Source organism: Rhipicephalus microplus, chromosome X, assembly GCF_043290135.1.
Source record: "Rhipicephalus microplus isolate Deutch F79 chromosome X, USDA_Rmic, whole genome shotgun sequence".
NCBI lineage: Eukaryota > Metazoa > Arthropoda > Arachnida > Ixodida > Ixodidae > Rhipicephalus > Rhipicephalus microplus.
Window position 1 is genome coordinate 296,884,876 of NC_134710.1, and position 19,621 is coordinate 296,904,496.

The following is a 19,621-nucleotide window of genomic DNA, read 5'->3' on the forward strand; positions in this document are numbered from 1 at the left end:
GGAATCCCTTACGATGCTTGCATATTCTAGTTTCGGGCGAATGAGTGAAGTGTAGGCTAGCATTTTAGTATAATGAGGAGTGTGCTTTAGTTTGTGCCTGAGGATACACAGTTTTTTGAAAGAAGAGTTACATATGTTGGAAATGTGGTTATTCCAACTTAGGTCACTGGTTATCGTGATTCCAAGATACTTGTATTGGTTTACTTTGGTGAGCGGTGTAGATCCTAGGTTATAAGTAAACGACATCATATTGATTTTTTTTGTTATAGACATGTAGACTGTTTTTTCCTTGTTCAATTCCATACCCCATCGCCCGCACCACGACAAGATGTTTTGAAGGTTAGAATTAAGCATTAATTGATCATTAAGAGAATAAACTTCGTTAAACAATATACAATCGTCTGCGAATAGCCTAATTTGAATTGGGGGAAAAATTTCCTTAACGATGTCATTTATATATATTAAAAATAGTAAAGGTCCCAAAACACTACCCTGGGGTACTCCAGACGTTACTGACAGTTCATTAGAAGAGTAATTACCGATTGATACAAACTGTTTGCGATTATACAGATAAGCTGCTACCCAGTTAACTATGTATGCGGGAAGGTTAATTGACTGCAGTTTTTCAATAAGTTTACTGTGAGGAACAAGGTCAAACGCTTTCTTAGAGTCCAGAAATATCACGTCGATTTGGCTCGACTTGTCAAGTGTACTAGCAAAGTAGTGAATAATTGTCGTTAATTGTGTTACAGTCGATAACCCTTTGCGAAAATCATGCTGATGAGGAGGAAGTATATTGTTATCATTTAGAAACTTTGTTATTTATTTAGCAATTATATGTTCAACTAATTTGCAGCACGTGGACGTTAATGAAATGGGTCGATAATTGGCTACTTGTGCTGCGTCGCCCTTTTTCGGAATAGGAACGACACGCGCAGTTAGCCAATCTGCAGGAAGAATAGCTGACGACAACGAGGAACGAAAAATTATTACCAAAAAGGGGGCTAACGCTTCAGCATATCTGCGCAGAAAGGCATTCGGTATGTTGTCTGGTCCTGGAGATGATTTAATTTTAAGGTTCAGTAACATTGATACCACACCTGGTTGTGATACAATATCAGTGTTCGAGTCACATGGCAAGCGATTAGGGTTTACAATGGTATTAGAACTAGAAAATACACTTTGAAAATAATGATTGAAGCGCTCTGCGATACATTGCTTATCGACGACGACGAGGCCTTTGTAAACGATTTGGTCAATTGAGTTTGTTTTCCTGCTTATAAAAGACCAAAATTTTTGGGGTGCCGTGCGAATGAAGTTTGGCAACGTGTGCTGGAAATACCAGCGCTTAGCTAGCTGTACTTCAAGGTTTAATTTATCTTGCATTCGGTTAATAATCACACGGGAGGCCCGCCGTCGCCTTAGGCGATTTACTTTCCTTTTGAGGTGCAAGATTTCTCTCGTTATCCAAGGAGTAGTTTTCGATGCTTTTTTAGTTTTGTTTGGAATAAAGTTGCTAAGACAGTAAGCAATACGACAGTACGCCTTAGCAAATATGATTTTATGGACCATGGGGTGATTGGTTAATTTAAGAGCGGGTTATTATATGGGCTCCAGTGATGACCATCCTGAAAGAAAAAAAGCCTTTTATTTCATTGACATTGGGTCAAGAGAGTGCACTATGGGTCACTGAATACTAGTTAAATATGATTTTATGGGCAACTGTAGGTCATGTCTCAACGTAAAAGAAAAGAAAGAAGGGAAGAAAAATGAAGAGCAACTTTTTTTTTTTTTTGCAGAAAACTATGGACTACATATATATTCTAGCAGGCATGACTTCAAAGGTGTTTGTCATGTGACGGCGATACTTATTCCGCCAATAATCTACGGGGACTTCAACTCACCTCTGCACGGTGTGATCGGAAAGGACTAATTCTATAGGAATATGAGAACCTTGTTATTTTTCGCGAGTAATGAGGAACTTCGCCAAACAATGAAATTCCAACATTCTTGTTTTTATTATACTACTACCTTGATTTAACATTTGTCACATGTGACTTTGCTTCCAAGGTGCGATGGTCCGTGCCACCTTTCGGAAGTATACCTGGTTTCACCAGACGCGTGGATAGGCCAACGCTAATTCTAGGGTGGGAGACGGATCTTAGGGTTATATACTTACTATCTGGCCTGTATAGAAAGCATGTTACGCTACGCCATTGTTGCCACGAATGTATACTCACATGTTCAGTAAAATCAAAGTGGCTTCAGGGTGTTTGTCGGTGGAAAGAACGGACATTAACACACAGAAAGTGCGTCATTCACGTGACGTTTGTCGGATGCATTTCAAAAGAAAATACTATGTTACATCCGAACTTTGGGTGAACTTGCGCCAATCTTCGGTTTCTCTAAAACCGCGTCATCACCGCTAAGGAGAAATTTTCACGGCCTGAGAGCAAGTCTTGATTGGTGCCACCTATTTGGTGCACTCACGCTCTACGAGCCATGCGGCGATACGGACTTGTTGAAGACTTCTCCTGAAAGAAACTTCTCTACGAAGCATGGTTCACGCACTGATTGCCCGTCCACCATTGATGAACTTGGAAGTATCGTTTCATCATGCGTACGTTGTCCCCTGGACCAGCCTGGGTAACCCATACTGCGCCCTCACCTCGAATAACTATGACATGCAAAGAACTGCCGTCATAAAACTATTCGTGGCAGTATAGATGGAATTCAAGAATGGATGTAGCTTATGGAACAAGATGATCAAATATCCCTGGCACATTATAGAATACCGTAGAACTTTACAGTTGTACTTCGTGTAAATCGTGTAAAGATTACATTTTACGGGTCTAAAACGGTTCGTTCAATGTTACAAAAGAGTGCCCCCCCCCCCCCCGCCCTCGCCAATGTTGACTCTTGTAGTGGCCGTTTCGTTGCAATATGACAGTGTCATCGGGCATCGTTCGCATCGCCTTCTGATTCGCTTGGTATATAGGCTTCGCTTCTCCGTAGGTGCTTCAACCGTGCTGTGGGAGAAATAATGTGCGAGCGCGTGCCATCGGCCATTGCAAACTATCTCGGGGCGTTCACAGCAAGTAGCACCGTGAAGTACCCGCTACATGTTTGTGAGCCAATGGGCTCATTTGACCGAGGGTGGGTTGAAGCTGACACTGAGTCTCTGGCGAAGGACTCTCGCGACGCTTCTTACGTACAAGACTCGTTTTATTTACGTTTTTACAGGAGTTTCTTTACAAAAAGCGTAGAGACGCGCTGTCTTATTAGAAGAGTACTCAGGAGACGAGAGGGCTAGCAAAGGCCAGAGAGAGAGAGCCCTATAGCACACTCCCGACGCGCTCTTCTTATATAAACCCGCCCGTGAAAGCGCTTCTCGTTCAGCGTTTCTGGTGGGCGTGGACCGCGCATAGCTGGCACGTTGACGTGCGTTTCTTGCGGCGCACTATAGGGAGTTTTCCCAGCGTTTTTGTGGGACGCGGAGGGCGTGTGGCAAACACGCCAATGAGTGTCCCTTGCAGACCGGATCTTAGCATTGGCCGTTATAACAATGCCCACAAACGTATAGCCTCACGCCTGGCTGATAGTGCAGCCGATGGGAATAAATTATGGCTTCGCCTTTTCTAATGGGTGGGCATTCTTGAATCACCGCACTCGTTGCGCTTTTATCGTGTTGTAACGCCTGGTGTTATCTTACGCCTCTACCATGCAATATAACACGCGTTTCCGCGACTGTAGGCCCTCTGTGACGCCTGTGCAGGTCTTTGTTGGAAGCAGTTTTAAGTAATGGCGTGCCCCTGTGGTACACGAGTGCCACGCAGAATGTCTGGGTTCGATTCCGACTCGTACACTGATTTTATTTTTATTTGCATCCCTCATGACTTTAATCTCATGGACACCGTCACCAACGGTGGCAGCATCGGATTATTTGTGACACGGGCACTTAATGCTCTGAACCACGTCTGTACTAGCCTGTGCATGAGGTCTTTCTATAATAGACTAGGGAGTACTCAGTATACTATGTGCGAGCCCTTAGCAAATGTGACGTGAATAGGTGCGAAGCTTCTCGGGGCGAAGTACTGAGCTCGGCACATAGAGACACGATCGTCGCTTACTGTTGCGCTTTATTCAGATTGAAATCTTGTTCGCGTTTATTTTTTTTCTACTTTGGCATCCTGCATGCTCTCCTTCGATACCTGATAAACTTGAAGGTAAGCTGGCCTTGACGAAAAAGATCGAGTTGGTTGCTAAGCAAAATCAACGTCTGAGCCGGAATCGAACCCACGCATTCTTCGTGACAATCAAGCATACTTTGACAGAGCCTCGCCTACTCTTTTAAAACTGCTTCGTAAAAATACCCTGTACAGTCGCCGTGTCCGGCAAAGAGTCAAGTCAAGTATTTCGTGAGAGAAGCGTAATGTCCGGAGTTGCAGATGTGGAGTCTCATAAACACCTAAAGGCAAATAAAGTTGGGACACCTTTGAACAATATAAAAACAAGTCCTCGGATGAGGCTTTCAAAGAGTCGATTTGATGCAAAGCATATGTTCTTGCTCGTTGAGGGTCACTTGTCTTATACGTGAGTGCAACGAAGCTTTCGCCTTCTTGTGTTACACGAGCGCAATACCTGCCGGACCATTTTTCACTCAGTTTTAGTGCCGCGTTATGGCGTGCTGCAGTACACTAACTGGCACCGCGGCTACTCGCAGCGGTGGTGTCATGTGCGCTGGTCCTGCGCTGGCAATTCGAGCTGTGAAAACAATAAAAAAAAACGTATTGCGCGTTTTCCCCACGAACCTTTTATAGGATGGAGCGTCGCGCGCAAAACACCGGTCGTTTTCGTCAGGCATCGCGCGTTAAAATTGCGCTTGTCGTTGAAACGTTGTCAGCCGTTTACTTTCGAACGCCGTGAAACGAATGTCAGAAGCGCTCTTGTTCGGTATGCTTCGGTATGACGTAATGACTTGTTTTCTTCACCTGCACCGGATAGAGAGAAAGAGAGAAAAAACTTAGAAAAAAAAAGCGTTTTCCGGGTTACTGGGCTCCTTTCCGCACTTGGTGAAAAGTGTTAGTAAACGCGTATTTTTTTTTCCTTTACTCTCAGTTTGCATGCGGCCTTACCACAAACTACAGCGAAAAAAAAGATCCTCGCTCGGAGCGCCGTGTTTTGTCACCACCGTTGAGGCAGCTTTGCATATTTACATGTATTAAAATATAGTATTTGATTGATTGATTTGTGGGGTTTAACGTCCCAAAACCACCATATGATTATGAGAGACGCCGTAGTGGAGGGCTCCGGAAATTTTGACCACCTGGGGTTCTTTAACGTGCACCCAAATCTGAGCACACGGGCCTACAACATCTCCGCCTCCATCGGAAATGCAGCCGCCGCAGCCGGGAATCGAACCCGCGACCTGCGGGTCAGCAGCCGAGTACCTTAGCCACTAGACCAACGCGGCGGGGATTAAAATATAGTAGAATATTTTGTTGCAGCCTTAGGTTCCGCCGGAGTTAGTCTCTATTTTGTCTCGCTCTGAGTGCTCCTAATTTACTTAAGTCCGACGCGGCTCGGAATAGCGTTGTTTAGCAACATATTGGTGGCTTTCGGGGCAAAAAGCCTACAGGGATGGAAGAAATAAATGATTGATATGTGGGGTTTAACGTCCCAAAACCACCATATGATTATGAGAGACGCCGTAGTGGAGGGCTCCGGAAATTTCGACCACCTGGGGTTCTTTAAAGGTGCACCCAAATCTGAGCACACGGGCCTACAACATTTCCGCCTCCATCGGAAATGCAGCCGCCGCAGCCGGGATACGAACCCGCGACCTGCGGGTCAGCAGCCGAGTACCTTAGAGAAGAAATGAAAGGACAGAAAATATGAACTTTCCTTTGGCAGTGAACGCTCGTCTGTGCCCTGTTTTTTTTTTTTTGTCTCTGTTTTTCTGCGCTGCAGTTCACCACTATTTTATACCAGCCTCGCAAGCACGAAGAGCCGCATTACTTTGACAAATGTTCGTTCCGAGAAACATGTCTACATGCTTCTCGAAGGGAACTATATCGTCAAATTTTGATTGCGACTTAGATCCTATAACAGCACCAGCCACTTGAATCTGTTTGTTTATAAACATGTTAAAAATGGGAATAAAATTAAATTTTCAACATGACCTATTTCTCCACGTCTTCATGTTCAGTCATTTTCGTCGTGTAAAGAGTACTCGGAGTGTGTCTCCGTTATCGGAGGCATCCTCTCTCTGTTTGCCCTCTTTTTGTGGTTTTTTTTTTAATTTCTGACAGTTATCAGCCACATCTTTCATTTCCATGCTCAGAAATTCCCCACGCACGACTTTCCAGCCGTGTACAACCTTTCCGCTTTTAAATTTGTCGTCTAAGCATTTATTTTCGCAGTCGCTGAGGATCTAGAACACATACGGTGCTTTCTCTTTCGCCCTCTGAGATATTCATCAAAAGCAAGCTGCTTCGTTTATCTCCTTTATGAGCACGTGACCCCCATCATAGTGTGACGTGCCGATTAGTTTTGTCGCTCAAGTTGTGAATTTGAATTTAAGTTGAATGAAGTTAAGTCGCAACACTTGTTTCTTTCGACCGTTAAATGTGCAAGGAGGCGGAGACGGAGGAGCGTCCCGATAAGTTTATAATAAAGACACTGCCGCCGCTTCGCCGAGCTATTGTGCAATCCAAGCCCGTTATTAACTTTCCTGATGGCTCCGCAAGAAGTGTCGATAGGTGGCAAGCTTTCACGATACCTCGTTGGGCTTTCATTTGTCTCGATAGACTTAGTCATCACATTGTCGCTGTCTAAGTCGGGCACTGACGCCCTTGCACTACTAATTTTGAGGACCGTGCCAGCACAGTGTATATAACCTAGCTATAACTTAGTAGCAACTGGACCATTCATTTGTTCGTTATGTCCGATATTCGTTAAAACAGTAGATATAAAAATGGCGGATGACGCGACTAGCCAAATGTGCAGCTTTGGGAAGGGAGCAGAGGGTGGCTGATGATATTGGTCACAAGATGATATATATATGGCTGTAAAATCGCTTTGCGTGTTTTTTTTTTTTTTTGGGGGGGGGGGGGGGCGATATGCACCTTTCGAGTTTGCGCCTCATGTTCTCGAGAAAATCGGTGTATGGGATTCTGGAGGTGCTGCGTGAAACATGAGCGCTATCTAGCGGTAATCTCAGAAAACGAAAGGATCGTCCATCGTGGCGAGCGCGCAGCGTGCGCGCACAATCTTGGAAGATGTATTTCGTAGATTTCAAGGTTGGTGGCAGCACCATATTGTCTTAGCTAAGCGTAGGAAACTCGCCTTTTCTTGCATAGCGTAGCATTGTCAGCGCAGCGTAAGAAACACTACAGTTCTTAGAATTACTTATGTATGCTTTTTTCTAGTATAAAGAAACACCCCGCAGAGTATTGACGTGTTGATATGCGCAATATTTGCTTTTTAGTCGACAATCGCACAAGTATGAATGCATAAACCTGAGCAATATTGGTGGGCGCTGTTGATTGATTTATTGATATGTGAGGTTTAACGTCCCGAAACCAATATATGATCATGAGAGACGCCGTAGTGGAGGGCTCCGGAAATTTCGCCTACCTGGGGTTCTTTAACGTGCACCCAAATCTGAGCACACGGGCCTACAACATTTCCACCTCCATCGGAAATGCAGCCGCTGCAGCCGGGATTCGATCCCGCGACCTGCGGGTCAGCAGCCCAGTACCTTAGCCAATAGACCACCGCGGCGGTGCTTGGTGGGCGCTGTGGATGTGGTCGTACTTTAACCGTTTCGGTTGACAAACAGACAGCCAGACGAAAATTTTTGCGTTGAAGTATCCTAAGAAAGACTATCGTCTTTAAAAAAAAAATGAATATCGCTGGAATGAAGCGTGACCTAGAAAAGTTCACACTTATAGTTCACCAGAAGCGCTATACAGTAAAAGCTCGTTAATTCGACCCTCGTTAATTGGGAAAGTTCGATAATTCGTACGTTTTCTCTGATGCTGGACAGCACGTGCATTGTTCAGTGGCATCAAACTTCTGTTAATTTGGTGATATTTGGATCCTATGAATGCCCGTGTGCTCAAATTTGGGTGCACGTAAAAGAACCCCAGGTGGTCGAAATTTCCGGAGCCCTCCACTACGGCGTCTCTCATAATCATACGGTGGTTTTGGGACGTTAAACCCCACATATGAATCAATGGATCCTATGAATGCGGACGATCATCAGAGTGCGCCGAGCGCGAAGCGCGTGCAGTATGTATGCGACGCAAAGGAACAACTCAGCGTTCGCGGACAGCCGAAACGGCCGCGGGCCTTCAGAAAGCAGCGATTGTCACTATCCCGCTGTTGATACGTAATGACATAAGGGTTCAGAGCACGTTTACGATTGAGACCAGTGGCGTAGTCAGGGCGTGGCGCACCGTGCCCCCCCCCCCCCCCCCCCCCACACACTAATTGTTTTGCCCTGGCATACAGAGCGAAAGCTAACCATTCCAAAAAGGTACCCCTCTCTTCCTGAATGAAGTCAAAGGGGTGCCCCCCCCCTCCCCCCGAAAAAGTTTGCCTAAGTTCGGGAGACCGTGATGTTTCAATTCGGAAACAGTGTTTCCGTTACTAAATATGCGTCTGTTGTAACCTTGTTGTATGTACTATCGGCGTCAAATTGAAACCCGAACAGTGGCAAGCCTTCGCAAGGGTATAGTGCGCACCATCCACTTATCACCATTGACAGGCGCGTGCATCCTGTTCAGCAGATCCGGACATATATATATATATATATATATATATATATATATATATATATATATATATATATATATATATATATATATATATATATATATATATATATGCGTGCCTGTCCACCCATGGTGATATGTGGACGGTGCGCTTGCAGCTGTTCTGGTTTTTATAGCGATAGCAAATATATGGACACTTTCGGCTGGATTTTGCCGCCGGCGTCGCCGTCACTCACCGTATATGTATACCTATCTATTATATATGTAAACGCAAGAAAGAAAAATAATCCAGAAAAAGAGTGCGAGGTATTAGCCACGGAGGAGCACGTTCTTTCACGTTCAAACGGCAAGCTATTTATATTTACTGCTTACCGCTGGTGTCGGGCATCTCGGGGGGGGGGGGGGAACTGTCGTGTTTTCAGCAAGATGGCACTTTGAGCGTGCGACGCCACATCGTCACGATGTGGCGGCGCGCGCTCTCATCTCCCACGCGTACTTCGCGCCGCAGAGAGGAGGGGGTGGACGTTAACTCGCGCGCCCTTATCTCGTGGTGGGGAAGATCGTATGTTTTGGCTGGCCTTGGGCTTTCAGTGGAACGACTCTGTTGTATTTACTGGGTGCACAAAGGTCACTGCAATGGTTGCACAGTCTCCGTTTGCGAAAAGGGCGCACTTTTTGGACACATCGAAGTAGCAATTGAGACGCTAATACGCGTTCATCTGTACCTGTGAGTACGTTTGGTGCGTCATTTGTGCGTGAGAAACGCTGGGCACGTTTTTGATGATTTGTGGGGTTTAACGTCCCAAAACCACCATATGATTATGAGAGACGCCGTAGTGGAGGGCTCCGGAAATTTTGACCACCTGGGGTTCTTTAACGTGCACCCAAATCTGAGCACACGGGCCTCGACATTTCCGCCTCCATCGGAAATGCAGCCGCCGCAGCCGGGATTTGAACCCACGACCTTCGGGTCAGCAGCCGAGTACCTTAGCCACTAGACCACCGCGGCGGGGCACGGGGCACGTTTTGATCTGCTTGTCATCCTGTGCGTGACCTTCCAATTTGTCGTTATCGCGTTCATTGCTTCGCCTTTGCGCCAAAGCTGTGACTTTCATTTGACGCCGATAGTACACCATGTGGGAATTCTGAACGAAGGCAGCGTGACCATTGTCCACCTTGATAAGTATATGGTTTGGAAATAACGATAGGTTCTGTTTCAGGAGGTCGTTTCATGTTCGTTCGAATTTTTTCGGCAAGCGCGTTTTCTGACCTGCGTATGCATTGCAGCTCATATGCGATTTGTGTACATTGGAACATTTTAGTCGTTTGTGTATGGTTGTTCTGCCTTCTTTCCTTCGCGCTTTTCCAGCCCCGAGTCTTGATCTAATCCGCTCAGTTCGGCATTTCATCGATATTCTTGTAGGCACCAAAGGGTTGAGAGATACGCTGCCCGAGTTTACTGCCTGACCTGTTTCTCTCGCGGCTTTTCCTGTGTCATCCCTTGTAAGCGTTTACTGCACGGTCACTTGGAAGCCGCCGGTACGTGCGCATGGTTGCGCCCTGTGGCGGATATGCGACCCACATATTTGCCCGCCAAGCGTGACGCCTGCTCTGGGCCCCTGGCCTGCACTGGCTGCAAGCGCCGCGCTCTCGGGAGCCTCGGCTTGTCGCGGCGGCAGTGATTAGAATAGAATCGGATCGGAAGTCGCGCTGGTTTGTCCGTGCACGAACTCGCCTTGTGCGTGCGTTTGTACCCGTCGCGGCTGAATATTCACGAGCGCCGGAGGCGTGCACTGGCAGCGCGCGCCCTTGACAGTCGCGGTTCGCCGGAAGACGCGACCGCTGCGGGTTAACGTGCGTCGCTTTGGTACTCCGGTGTTGCCGCGCGCGCTGCCGTCAGCAACACAGGTGCGCGCGTGTAGGCGCCCTTTAGCCACCACGTATTGCGGCAATGCGAGTCCTTGATTAGTTTGATTGCAGTTTGCTTTAAGGAGGCTAATTCGAAACACACATTGCACGTGTGAAACGTCGACCAGAACATTATTTGTTTAGCTAGGGGAATGTGAGCTTCGTTTGTTTGTTTGTTTGTTTGTTTGTAGCCTCTAATTCATGGTTCATACCCACTCTGGGGGATCGGCCAAGAGAACATATAGTCTCATATGGACGATAACTGCATTATTGCTTACAACGAAAAAAAAAAAGGGGGGGGGGGGAGTTGTATAGTGAAAACAGTATGTTAAAAAAAAGAAATCAAAGATTTAGATGGTGAGAAAAAAGAATCAACAAGGAAGTAGACACTAATAGCTATAACGTGATTTTGGGAGCCGACCAAACAGCTGGTTTTGCCAAACCCGATTAATTTGGTATGTCACGGATTTATCCAGATTTGAAAATTACTTTTTGACCCGGTTTTTTTTTTTTTTGAGTACCTGTTAACGTGGGCTTTATGTTGAAAAAGGTTTAGAGTCTTGAATAAAATTACACACCGCATCGAATGCATCTCTGTGGCAATTTCCCAAAACAGAGGCACCAAAATTTAGAACATTTTCTGTGGTTAAATTTAAACCTAGCTTCGCAAATGGAATATCTAAAAGTCGTTTCCTAATTAATGCATAGTTACGACATGAGCCAAAATAATGTTCAATAATTTCTGATTCTTTGCAAAACGGACAAAGGGGGGAAAGTGTCAGGCCAGCTCTGAGTAAATAAAAATTTAATGGGGGTCACGGCACCAGAATCTGGAGATTATAATTTCAAGTTTTTTTGACGGACTCCACTGGGCTTTCCATGGAAATTGGAGGTGCTGATAATCTGTCCATTGTGTGATATTTTCTAAACTATCTGTAAAAATAGCAAATTTCTTATATCTAACCCCTGATAAGTATTCTAACTCGGGAAGTACTGAAATTACTGGTCCATCGAGTGATGCTCGTGCCAAAGCATCTGCCAATTCATTTAATTGTAATCCACAGTGACCTGGGACCCACACTAATTTGAGGAGTTTTAAATGTGGCGGTGCCAATGTGTGGAACGCTGCTAGGGCACGAGATTGTTCGGAGGTTGTCAGAGCTCCACACACCGAAAGTGAGTCTGTTAGGATGATTGCACTGGTCTCGGTCGTAGGAATTTTACGAAGAGCTAAAATAATAGCAACTAGCTCGGCTTCAAATATAGAAGTGAAATCTGGAAGCCTTACTGAAAAAGACCAGCCGAGGAAATCAGACGCAATTCCTACGCCTGCCTTTTCATTGTTGACAGAAGCATCTGTAGCTATTGCATTTTTTGTTTCTGCATGTACCAAGTAATCCTTTAATGTAGTGGTCAAAAATTTAAGAGATTGCAACTTGGCTTGTGGGGGGAAGATTTCATCGTACTCTATTCTAATGTTGAGGGTTGAGGAATTAGTTTCAATTACTGTGCTAATGTCTACATTTATGCAATCCAGTTTCTTTTTAACGAAAATTATCTGAGGGGTATGAAATCGGGGCCAATGTGCAAGAAAGAAAGAGTCAGGGTGGTTGATAAATGCGTACTCTGATCTTCGCGCTTGTAAACTGTAGAACTTTAGGAAGGTTTGAATCGCTAGAATGCGGAATCGACAGAGGAGTGTTGGCAATCGCGCTTCTTGATACAATACATTATGCCCCATGAACCTGGGAAGTCCCAGGCATATTCGCAGGGCTTCTCGCTCTAACATTACTAGCGGTTTAATTTTATAACCAGCGGCCCCCGAGAATAATACACACTCAAATTCCAATATTGGTCGCACATACATTTTATATATCATTAACATCGAGTGTCTGCGCAGCCCGTATTTTCTGTTGCTTAACCTGCGTAATAAACCTAACGCCCGTTGTGCCTTTGTTGTTATATATTCAATGTGTGGGCTCCAATTTAGCCTTTCATTATAAATCATTCCTAAATACTTGACTGAATCTACTTGTGGAATAGGTTGCCGATTATACAATACAGAAATTGAAACTGTATCTGCTATAGGAAACACCAAGAGCGCACCTTTACTGATGTTTAATGACAATGAAATGGATTGCAACCAAATTTCTAGGGTATTAATATTAATATATCTTTGCAATTTTTGATGTAGTGAGTAAATGTCGCTCTCTGCAGCGAAGAACGTGATATCATCTGCATAAATGTAGACACTGACATCCTGAACAATTGGTATAGAGCTCATCAGTATATTGAATAATACTGGAGATAGGATAGACCCACCACATTTCTGTTTGAATTTATGCGAACAACAGCCATCCTTCACGCAATACAATTCTCTTGATTTTAAGAATTCTGCTATCCACTCAGTAATATACTGAGGAAACTTTAGGCTCTGCAAGGTGGTCAGTAGAATAGAGTGCTCGAGACTGTCGTACGCTTTAGCTATGTCGAGAGTTAGTTACAAATGCGACGTACGGTTTCCTTTTACGAGCAAGCTGGGTTCGACTCCCTAAATCCGCATGGGCGCATCAAATTGAGCATTCACAACGAAAACCAATCTGATTTGGCTTTAATATGACCTTATTCGTCATCCAGGAGTTTATTCGGCCCTTTAGGACCCTCTCTATGAGTTTCACCATGTTCGAAGTTAGCGAGATGGGTCTGATATTTTCTATGGTAAAACCTAATCCTTGCTTTTTTATTAATGGGATTATCTTAGCTATTTTCCAATCATACGGTATCCAGGCATTCTTTAAAGAGTAGTTTATAAGATTGAGGATGTCGCCGGGGGATAGCTTGAATAAAATTTTAATCATAGGAACTGTGATTCCATCTGGACCAGGAGCTGACGATGGTAGATCTCGAATTACTTTTGATGCTTCAGACAGCGTTACGTTTTCGAAGTCAGTGCTTATGCTAGACTTTTGCCAGTTGAAAGCCATAGTCCAAAAAAATCTAATTTCTAGACCTCTGCCAATTGACTCTAAAGAGTTCTTCGTTTCTTCCAATGATTGTTTTTCATAATCAGTATTTACTGTAGACGGCAGGATTTTGCGAGATCGCATATATTGAAATAAAGCTTTCTTATTTTTAGGTTTCGAGAGAAAATCGAAATGTCTTTTATCATATTCTTCTTTAGCTTGGGCCACCGTGTGATTAAATACAGCGGCAAGAAATTTATAATCTGACCAGTTCTTAGATGACTGATTATGTATTAGCTTCTTCCAAGCTGCCTGCCTTCGTCTGTGATCTCGTGAACAGTTGGAATTCCACCAGGGGCTATAGGGTACTCCCTTCGCCGATTTAAATGCAAATTCAGCGTTTTTGTATGCCCTTTTAATTACTGCGCCTAATTTCATTGCTTTAGTGTCATGTCCATCCTGAGAGGGAGCGTCTAAAGCAGTTTTTAAGTCGTGTTGAAATTTTGCATAATTTATATAGGTCCGGGCATGGAAGCATGATGGTTTGACGGGGCAAGCGATCTCGAACATTATTGGAAAGTGGTCACTGTTGGAGGCACAATCAAGGGCTGTCCACAATGTACTAGCAATGGCCGAGCTTACAAAGCTTAAATCTAAGGCGGTGCGTGAATGACCTCGAATAAATGTGGGAGTTCTAGCGTTAAGGCACAATAAGTTGTCTACTGACAAGTCCCACAACCGTTGTCCACACTGATCTGTTCTAAAACCCCAGCAGGTATGGTGAGAGTTGAAGTCGCCAGCTATAATTTTTTCTTTACAGCCTGAATCAGCAGCCATATCCAACCAACTCATGTCTTGAACGCCTACATGAAAGTAGACGTTTATTAGCGAGAAAGGCAAGTATCCTGGCAAGGTAATATCTAACGCAAAAATTTCGCATTCAGAAGACATACATTTGTATGAGTTTTTGACTTTTAAACTAATTTTATTGTTTATAACGAAAGCTAAACCTCCACCTTTGGATGGACTGTCTAGACGAAAGGTTTGGAAGTTGGGTAGGTGAAATAAATGATGTGTGGAAAGCTAAGTTTCTTGTAATGCAATAATAGCCGGATCGAATTTGGAAGACAGGTATAACAGATCTGTTATGGCTGAGTGAAGAGATCTGCAATTCCAATGTATAATTTTAAGAGACCCTATGATTTCGTTAAAATGGTTTCGGTAACTACCTTATCTAAAATATTTTCTTTTAGAAAATCGGTTTTTGAAAGGTTGTCTTTCTGGTATTTCTTGCTTTATGCATGTTTCGGCAAGCCAAGTTTTTTCGATACAGGGGATCTAGAACGCTTTAGGCCTTTGAGATCCATGTCCATAGCTTTTGTGTCCTGAGAAGCTTCCTGTGCACCCTCGCTTTGCCTCTGAACGCCTTCTCCAGAGGGCTCTGCAGACTGTGCATCCGGTGGAGTTATCTCAGATTCTGTCTCACTTGTCGGGTGTGCAGACTCAGCATTTTCTACAGCCGTACTTATATCTATCTGGGCTCCATAGACTTGTGCGATTTGGTTATTCACAATGTGCGACAGTGACTCGCATAGGATGGTAGCAAAGCGTTGCATAGCCTTATCCGCAGCCTTCTCGATCATGTCCGCAATTGATAGGAAAAAGGATGCTTCCATTGCCATGTTATGGCGGGCAGCTGCTCCTGCATACCCTTAAGTTCGGGCTTGGATTTCAGCAATGGCATCTTTTCGGGAGCATTGCCTTCTGTCTACAATTTCAAGGATTTGGATTTCACGTGCCTTGGCTGAGCAGTTTGGGTTATCAGCGCAGTGTGCTTCATGGCAAAGACAGCACTTTTCTTCATTACTTTTACAGTCGTTTGAGTTGAGCGTCTCACAAATTCTGCATCTAGGTACTGACCTGCATCCTTTCACTGTGTGCCCAGAACGCCAACACTTAATACACTGTAGGAGACGAGGTGATAGTGGCTCCACTCTGTATATTAACGGCCACGGTTTGATTTCGTTTGGGGGATTCGACCCGGCAAATGTAGCAATCACGAACTCCGTTGGGACCTTGTTCTTGTCCACAACTCGACTACATCTATAGATAGCTATCACACCTGCTTCTGAAAACATATCTAATATCTCAGTTGGGGTCAAGTTGACATCGACACCCCGAACGAGGCCTTTGACGCAAGCTAGGTGAGGTGGAATGAATGCGCTCACCGGGTTGGTAGCCAATACCGAGCATTTTATTAGGTCTCGAACACAGGGCTAGTCAGACGTGAAGCAAAGAATGCCACCCTTGCCGAACTGCCTGACCTCTGTGATGCTTTGGTAATGAGTTGTAGCGGCTCTCAACTCCGTCTCAATCATTTTTGGATTCTTCATCCGTATAATACCATCGTTGCTTGGGACCAATGCCACAGGAACGGATGAGATGCCATTGCGTAAAAACAAGTCCACTGGCAATTCCTGCGAAGGAAGAGAAGCAGACCAGAGGAAAGCCCCTGGTCCAGGTGAGGAAAACGGCATCTGCCTGGTCGTACTATCTGAAAATACACTCGCTAATCAATTAGGACACTATAGAAACGCTTATGAAAAAAAATAAACAAAATCAATCACAACTACTAAATTCTTGGCCAAACCCTCAGAGCAGGCAAACGTCAGTCGCTGATCTCAAAAACCGCCCCTTCTGACCGTTAATTGTTTGTTTCTTCATGTTTGAGCTTCGTGCGTGAGCTTCGGGTTTGAGCTTCGTGTTTGAGCTTCGTGCGTGAAATAAAATGTACGTTGTAGTCACCTGTGTGTCGCTGCCTTAATGCATATAACAACTGATTTTTAAAGTTCACTTGTTTCTATAAGTGACTCTCAGAGCAATAGTTCTGTTGTTGTTGTAACAAGAAAAAAAAAAACACGAACATATACGTAAGTTATGCATGCCCGGTGAAAATTTTTAATCTGTGCTAGCTTGTTCGAGCTGTTCCAAGTTGCCAGCTCGCCCACGGTGGAAGTTGTTGGCCTCAGATCCCAACTTTGACATCACTTGTCTCAACGGTATTTGTTGGTACTGTTCTCTTCGGCACACACTACGTAAACATGAGCCAAATATTTTCACAAGCATATGTATGTGTCACTTTGAAGACACGGGGAATGCAGCTGTGAAGGGATACAATTCATCTGCACACGATTTCAGCGGAACTGAAAATTGCAGTAAGCAAGTATCCTTTTTGACGGTGCTTCAATTAAAAGAAAAACATAGGTTTAAGAACTTTGGGTCAAATAAATATGAACTTACTGGAAGCCTTAAATTCTCCTTCCTCGGTTTGTGCCCTCAATGATGGCTTCCAAAATATGGGAACATAGCTCGTGTTACTATACCCCACTGACTTGTGCACTTGGAAACCACCTGTATGAGCTAATTCTTGCAGTCGAACCACTTGAATTCTACATTTAATACTGGATGCAGTTCTACGTTGTAGCAAGTTCTACACAGAAATGTTCCTGCCAGATGAGCTAGTAAGTACGTTTTGGTTTGAGGCCAGTTGGTTTCATTCATTTGCAGACCTAATTATTCCAGATTGTTCATTTCTATACCAGCTGAATTCCTTTCCAGACTGGAGTGGTTTTTGCTATGAACCAACTGAATTGAGTTGGTAGCCCACTGGCTTTCACCTTAACCCAGCTTATCCCAGTTAAAACCAGCTAAACACCAGTTGTAACTTGTTTTTAGCTGATTTCACCTGGGTGTACACCTAGCAAAGTTGGCGGGGTACGAAATGTTTGAGAAAAGCTTTTTCTTGCTACTCGGAACACAATCTCCAAACGAATGTTCCAGACTGTAGTCGGTAGTGCAACATATACAGTTACCAGAAAGATTAAAAGCAGTGCGCACTGATAGTGAAGGAATCTGCATTTGTTGTAGAGCCAGCAGCTCGTAAAATTTTCTTCCTGGGTGTACATATTATGTTTGTTCCATACGTATGCTGTCAATGTTTTACCATTGTTTACCATCTAGTCTGAAGCCATAAAATGCAGTATTTTGTGCCATTTTTAAGCCTACAGTTCCTTGTTTAATGTAAAGTCATCTTTATATTCATAATTATGAAACACAATCTTTTCGTTAGCACAATGACTTCAAGTGGCAGTATGAGCAGTTATTGCTCTTTTCAAATGCGCAAAACCTTTGACTGGTGATTTCATTGTGTTGTATCATGCTAATTAATACACTGGTCGTGTTGACTGCAATTATCTTTGTTTTATTATAATTAGCACACGGTCCCCTTAACTAATAGAATCTATGTATTCTTAGAGCCCGAACAGCACTTAGAGGACCAGGATGAGCATAAGGTATGGCACATGGGCCTTGATCGCTTTCCCTTTAGCGCTCCTTTATTCCCAGTGAAATAGTGCCAGACAGTGTTGGTTAGTGGGAGGAGGCCCCCCCCCCCCCTGAATATTTTACATTTCATAATTTTATCTAATCACATGTACATACTGCCACATAATTTATTCATGTATAACTGTACTAGAACATGGAAGAATGTCAAAAGGCCAAAATCTCGGCAAGCACAGGCTCGGGTTGCGTGGCTACCACCAATTCCGTCGCTTGCTTTCTTGGCTGATTCGTCATCGTCTCACATTGTTCAGTACAATACAAACATACATGAACCTACATAAAAAAAGGTTCAATTCTTCCCACCCTCTCAGAAAGTAATTTTAACTTTGCATCTGGTGACAGAGCAAGTTGTCTAAATTACTGTCTCTATTATCTTTCAATGCAGCTTGAATGCAATGATTCACTGATCTTGCATAGCTTTCTGACAGCCCTATAATGACTAGCTTACTCTAGATGCCCTTTTGTCATAGTCACTCCAGAGAAAAACAAAAATAAGATCCACCTTTTTTTGGCACAGACCTATGTTTTGTGGCGTGCTTCTAAAGAAATTTGATTTTGTATTGTTCTCATTATTTTTCGTATTTGCTTTCGTTATACTGTTTCTAAAATTGGGGCTGTTTTTAAATTCACTATGTTTCAACAAGACTTATACTTTACTAGTGATTTTCATTTAGATGTAATCTCACGACTTCAATTAGGAGTGGTCAAAGTTATTGTTTGAAGCATCAGTTTATTCTATATATATCATTGTTTGGAGCAAATAATATATTGTGTAATGTCTTGCATCGGTGGCAGTTTTGTTAGGCTGGTAAATATTGTTTGACCTTTTCTTTTTACCTATTCTGAAAGATTGCCTATGTGCAGGAAAGTCAGGGAAGCTAATCTATATCAGTTGTAGCACCATAAAAATGGCTTACGAAGTGCTATTTTCTGCTATAGTGTGTTTTCTTATGACTAGTGCGTAAATGTGTATTTGCTTTTTATTTGTTATTACTTTTATAGTTTTTTCTAGCTTTATATTAGTTTTACTAGTCATCATACAGTAATGAGTGTCACCTAGAGTTTATGTGCTTTGAACTGCAGCTGATTCTAGTGGGCGGACTCAGCTCATCTAAGATATAACGTTCAGCTGCACAACCTGTCATCTTTCATACATATTGATTATGACATAGGTAGTTTTTGGGAAAATCTTAAAAATTTGTAACAAAAGGCAGGAAAAGTTTTGTTATTATAATTCTTGACTTCTGCTTAGTCTCCAAATTGGCATATGTAAAAGCTTTATATTCTGTACGTCTCGCAACTCTTTCTGTCCTGACTATTTATAGAAGTTTCTCAGTCAAGTTAAAGTTAGCCTTCCAGGGGCGCTGCATCTGGGCATCAATATGCACGAGTGACTCAAAGTGTTATAAATACCCATATTTGTGCACGTTCCTTCATAGTTGTGCAGTATTTTCTTTTAAATAAGTAGCTGTTATCCCTGAACAATGACCCTGATCATTTCAACTGCTCAGGCAGAGGAAACATGAAGATCGTGACCGAATACTGTGAACCTGTGCTTTGCTTTCACTT

The 19,621-nt window shown here is 43.6% G+C and overlaps 1 protein-coding gene across 1 annotated transcript in view; it reads left to right on the forward strand.

Moving 5' to 3' along the window:
* LOC119161377 (WD repeat-containing protein 47) overlaps positions 1–19,621 on the forward strand; it is a 170,738-nt gene that overhangs the window by 112,597 nt on the left and 38,520 nt on the right. The gene's annotated exons all lie outside the window — the stretch shown is intronic.